At 37.6% G+C, this 6,000-nt stretch overlaps 1 long non-coding RNA gene across 3 annotated transcripts in view; it reads right to left on the bottom strand.

Annotated features, from left to right (window-relative positions):
• LOC135107543 (uncharacterized) overlaps nucleotides 1–5,550 on the bottom strand; it is a 9,214-nt gene extending 3,664 nt beyond the window's left edge. Inside the window, exons 1-5 of one of the 3 annotated variants that reach the window (XR_010271850.1) lie at nucleotides 5,513–5,550; nucleotides 2,393–3,187; nucleotides 2,011–2,236; nucleotides 305–412; nucleotides 1–2 (exon numbers count right to left, since the gene is read on the bottom strand). The exon at nucleotides 1–2 is cut by the window's left edge and continues 125 nt beyond it. This is a non-coding gene — a long non-coding RNA (uncharacterized LOC135107543). Of the gene's footprint in view, nucleotides 3–304; nucleotides 413–2,010; nucleotides 2,237–2,392 lie in introns of all 3 variants that reach the window. The other 2 variants (XR_010271830.1, XR_010271838.1) reach the window with 2 other exon arrangements.
• Between the last annotated feature and the right edge of the window lie 450 nt (nucleotides 5,551–6,000).

Here is a 6,000-nt window from a genome sequence, read left to right as displayed (position 1 = left end):
TCCTGAAAGATCAAATAAAATATAAGAGGAGGAGGAGGAGGAGGAGGAGGAGGAGGAGGAGGAGGAGGAGGAGGAGGAGGAGGAGGCAGGACAAGTTATGGGTTCAACCTTAATATTGAGATAGTAAAAAAATAAATAAAAATAAATAAAAATAAATAAATAAATAAAATAAATAAATTGATAAATAAATAAATTAATTAATTAATTAAATAAATAGATAAATAAATAAATAACATAAAACAAAACAAAATAAAATAAAATAAAACAAAATTACATATACCTCAGTATATGTCTTCCTCCTCACCTGGTAATTAGCGGGCACTCACCTGGCCTGTCATGGCAACACCTGGGCAGATAGACAGACAGACAGACAGACAGACAGGCAGACAAACATGGCCTGTCATGGCAACACCTGGAGAGAGAGAGAGAGAGAGAGAGAGAGAGAGAGAGAGAGAGAGAGAGAGAGAGAGAGAGAGAGAGAGAGAGAGAGAGAGAGAGAGAGAGAGAGAGAGAGAATTAATAAATGAACAGAATAAAAAATGACACATATTAAAGATATGCAAATTAATAAAAAAAGGGGATATGAGAGAGAGAGAGAGAGAGAGAGAGAGAGAGAGAGAGAGAGAGAGAGAGAGAGAGAGAGAGAGAGAGAGAGATTGTCAGGATAATAAGCAACAGTAATTTTAACGAACGCACACACACATTACTTAAAGCATTAAATATCTTAAAAACTTGTGAATTAAGCTGAACATTGCATCTTATAAGTAGAAAACAATAAATTATAATTACAACACACAAGGTACACGCTATCCCTAAACAGGTAACCAACATACACACAAACTCTGTTCAAATATTTTTTGCTGTACTTAGGACGAAAAATTATGATGTCACTTTTAATATTAGAGAATTCACCAGCCTAACTTCATTTAAGAAAAGTTTGAAAAGACGTGATATAATCCCAATGAACCTTCTATTCCAATTATGCTGTTTTTATAAAGTTAAATTTACGAAAGTCTTAAATTTACTGCTATTATTATTATTATTATTATTATTATTATTATTATTATTATTATTATACGGAAATATTAAAGGAAGATGAGGGGAAAAAAATAATAACAGGAAACGTAGTCAGGATGTTAACGAAATATTAAAATAACAAGATAAGGGAAAATACAACACCAAAAATAACAAAATGACTTAGTTGGTATAGTGGTTATATATAAAAAAAAATAAATAAATAAATAAATAAATAAATAAATAAATAAATAAAAAATACAGGGGCCAAAATCAGAAATAAGACTTACGTAGTGAAGATGAAAAAAGATGAAGATGAAGAAGATGAAAAATAAATAAGTGAAAAAAAGCAAGGCCAAAATACCACGAAATCAGTTGGTTAGAGTAGTGAAGATGAACATAAGAAAATAAGGGGAAATCCAAATAAATACGCAGTCAGTTGATGTAGCGAAGATGAAAAATAAGAAAATAAGGGAAGCTGCAAGGCCACAACATGAAATAAGCAGTTAGTTGATGTAGGGAAGATGAAAATAAGAAAAAAGAAAAAAAATGCAAGGCCGAAACACGAAATAAGGAGTTAGTTGGCTTAGTGTAGATATAAATAAAATAAGTAAGCGAAATTGACACCAAAACACCACGAGATAACGCCTGGCATGTAGTGAAGATGCATTAACTAAATACGGGAAGCTGCGAGGTCCAAACACGTAGTGGGGATGCAATAAAATACATCGTTAAGGGAACGGCAAGATGGCCTGCGTCTCTTGAAAAATAACACGAGCATCATGACCAAGCTGCAATAACTCACCAGGCCTACACGTGACACTGATGGTGACCTGACATGACCTGACCTGACCTCCAGACCTACACGTGGCAGTGGTGGAGACCTGACATAACCAAGAAAAAGCTCGTGGCCAGCAACAGAAGGAAATGGTCACAAGCCACGCGCTGGCACACACACACACACGCACACACACCATCTCACCATAATATACTCACTTTTCTCAGTCCTTCTTCATTTCACGGACTCTTGTGTTCTCTTGAGATCACAAACTATTTACCTACACTCTTCTCCTGTATTGCGAGAACAAACAGTGTAGAACAAAGGCAGGGAAAGGGACCAAAGGCAGCGTACACCCACCCGAGGCTAAATCTTGGGGGGGACTGCCCGAGGGATGGCCCAGTGTTGCCAGATGAGACTCATCAAAAGTAGCAGAAAGGTTCCCTAAAAGTAGCAAATTCACAGACAAAGTAGCCCAAATCCTGTTCACACACACACACACACACACACACACACACACACACACACACACACGGCCCGCTAGCTCAAAGGTTACAGATTAATGATTTTAAGATTTCAAGTATAAATTATTATACTTACCAAAAGCAGGAGGCCAGAGATTTTCTTAGATCAGCTGCAATGATTGTAGCAGGTTTTCCTCGTCCTCCTCTATTTTTTCATCCTTATATATAGATGAATCATAATGCAGCATGGACACTGGAGGCTCAAATGTATTGCAGCACATGCCTTTTTCTTTCAGGGAGGTTTTGATTCGTAGAATAGAAGTTAAGAGTCCTAAACCCATACGATTTCTCACTTTAGTTTTAACTGCAGTTACTTTTGAAAATACGCGCTCTACTAAGGCATTACTAATAGGAAGGCTATACACTTTCAGAGCAAATTCTGCCAGGTCTTTCATAATGAGTTCTCCACCTGCATTTTTTAATGTAGCAGATTTGGACCAGAACACTGAACCATCCTGAGGTATGTCACCTTCAATTATTTGATGCCAATCAGTATGTAAGGCTGTTCGCCACTGGTTTTCAATCTCAGGGAGTTTTGCTTGTTCAGCCAGAGATAATGGAAGCTCAGAAAATGGAGGTCTTGTGTGGCTCAAACATATTGCTGGTGATAGATTTTTTATCTGTTTCAAGGTTGCAATGTTACGTGGGACACGAGCAAGAAGTTCTTCAGATGCTTTTACGAGAAACGCGTGACATCTAGCTTGTATGGCATGCTTGTTTTCCTCTGAAATCAAGTTCATCTTCCTCTTGTTTTCCAAAAGCACAGTAAACTCGTACCCAAAGTCTACTTTTTCAAGTGGAAGAAAAATGGACTTAAAATTCATATCCACATCAAGTTTTACACTCGTTGGATAAATTATTCTTCTGAGCACTGAAAATGTTAGATTTTCCAATTCATTCAAGAGACTGCAAAGGTCTGCTGCTTCTTTTTGAAAGAGAAGGTTGATCTTTTCAAACTGACTTAGAACAGGTTTCAAGAAAGTGAAATACAACTCATTTGAATGATCAGCATACATTGAATGAAGTTCCCTTGCTAGATATTTACCACAAGATGAAGAAGCTATTTCAAAATGTGTCTTCAAAACATCCCACTGATCCAGAACTCTTTTCACACTGTTGCTTCTGGCTAGCCATCTAGTCCCAGAAAGAGGTACTAACTGTAGGGGCTCATTACCATCATTAAGCAGTTTGTATATGTCAAGGTATGCTTCACGTCTGATTGCTGATCTATGAAACCAGTTGTATGTTTCTCTTAGCATATAATCTATATTTGATGGCATTTTCTCTGAAGCATGGCTGCATACCAGATGCAGAGAATGGCAGACACACTTCACTAACACTAAATCTGGAATATCCTTTTTCAAAAGTGTGTAGAATGAGTGGTGTTGTCCACACAAGCTGGAAGCTCCATCAGTCCCTATGGCAAAGCAGTGATTTAAATTGACTCCAATTTCATTAAAGTAGTCTTTCACATGCTGATATATTGCTTCAGCTGTTGCACTTGTGACTGGTATAAGCCCTAGGAATTGCGACACAACTTTGTTAAGCCTTACATTGTAGTACCTGACACATACGCACAAATGTTTTGCGCATGCGATATCAGTAGACTCATCCAATATACTCGTAAGTGAAAATGGAGAATTTTTCAGATCACTAACTTGCTCTGCAAGTAAAGCTGGTGAAATTACTTTTTTGATAAGTGCACTACATTTTGTTCTGTGCAACCGCAACTTTTCAGTACTTGAAGTACACGGCAGATCATTCCATAACTCACTTAAATGGTCAACTGACTGAATGGAAGAGTGGCAAGCAACGTAAACTGACAATTTAATCTCAGATTTCTTATTTGTGTCAACTTTCTGAAAGAGACTTTTCACACTCATTTGCTTAGCACTAGGAATTTTCTTCATGTTTTGAATGTGCTTCTCAGTTTCACTGTGTTTTTTCAGATAACTTTTATGTGCCCTGAGTTCGGCTTTGCACACTTTACAGTAAGCTTTTTTATCATCATGTTTCACTTCTACAAGCCACTTTCCAAACTGTGGTTCTTTCAACCAACTACACTGGAACCACTTAGAATATCTGGCCCACTTCCCCATTTCTGCAAGTCTCAGCGGCCACAGTCTATGTACCACGCTAATAATGGACAGCAACTATGAGCAGTACGTCTCACAACTGTTGGTCAGTGACTGAGGGTGCGGAAATTTTAGTGGTGGTGGTGGGTGTTGAGAATTGGTTTGTGTCCTTTCTTCTTTCCTTCGTCTTTTTGTCCTTCCTTCCGTCCTTCCTTCTCCTTCGTTTTATTTTTGTTCTTTCTTTATCTTGTTGTACTTTCTTCTCCTTTATCTTTTTTCTTTTCTTTTTTATCTTGTTTTCTTCGTTTTTCTTTCTGTTGTTTTCTCTTTTCTTTCTTTCTTCGTTTTCTTTCTTCTTCTGTGTACGGTTATTCACACAGATTCTCACTACCTTCTTCTTTTTCTTTCTGTTTCTTATTGTTATTTTTTGTCTTTTGTTTGTTTGTTGTATTATTTCACTATTGTTATATTTTAATGTTCTTATTATTTTATTAATGCCACAGTTATCCACACACACTCAATAATTAATTTTCCTTTCTCCTCCTACTTCTTATGAGTCTTTAGTTTTGTAATGTTCCAATGGTTTGCCTCATTTACTGTTCTTGTTCACGTCTTATGTCACTGTTACCCACACACACTCAAACTCCTTCTACTTCATCGTCTTCTTATGAGTCTTTAGTTTTGTTATGTTCCACTGGTTTGCCTTATGCACAGTTCTTGTTCACATCTTATGTCACAGTTACCCACACACACAAACTCTTTAATTATTTTTCTTGCTCCTCCTCCTCCTTCGTCTTCTTCACTTGGTATGCCCCAGTTATTCATTCACACACAGACTCACTACCTCTTCCTCATTTGTTTGTCCTCCGTGTTGTGCTGGTTTACGTGTCTTTTTATTCTTCACTGTTCTTATTCTCCCACTTGCTATCCCTCAGTTATTCACACACAGACACTATCTCTTCCTCCTCCTTTTTCTGCAGTAGCTAGCGAGAACTTTTTTTAACTGAAGACAAGACACAAACACACAATCTTGGTATGGGTGTAGAAGAAAGAATAAAGACACGTGTGGTATACAAAGGAGTGAGTGTGATGTGTTCGCAGCGGAATTCGAAGGAAGCTACCGTATACTGTCGTGGAGACGTGAAGTAGACAGTACTAGACACGTATAATACCTCGCGCCTGGCGGACTGCGGCAGCCAAGTTGCCAACCATTCATTACTCATTTTTTTAATCAGTAATGCTAATGTATGTGGATCAAAAGACTAAAGAGTTTATAGGCATTATAAATATTCGTTAATTTCGATGACTTTGCCCAGAGGTATATACAAAGATCGGAAACTTATTCTTTAATTAGATGACAAAAATATCTAAGTGATATCTTTGAGAGAAAATACGTGTACCTACTTTATGACGAAAGCATATATATTAACCCAACCACATTCCAAAGTAGCCCAAAAAGTCGCAAGTCGCAGACGTCAAAATTTAGTAGCGCAGCACATCAGAAAGTAGCCCAATTTGCGATTAGTAGCCCAATCTGGCAACACTGGACTCGCGGCGCGACTCACGGGCGCCGCTGGTCCCACAGTTGCCAGTTCGCCATATACATATA

Source organism: Scylla paramamosain, chromosome 1 (assembly GCF_035594125.1).
Source record: "Scylla paramamosain isolate STU-SP2022 chromosome 1, ASM3559412v1, whole genome shotgun sequence".
Lineage (NCBI taxonomy): Eukaryota > Metazoa > Arthropoda > Malacostraca > Decapoda > Portunidae > Scylla > Scylla paramamosain.
This window is presented reverse-complemented; position numbering and strand designations above follow the sequence as displayed.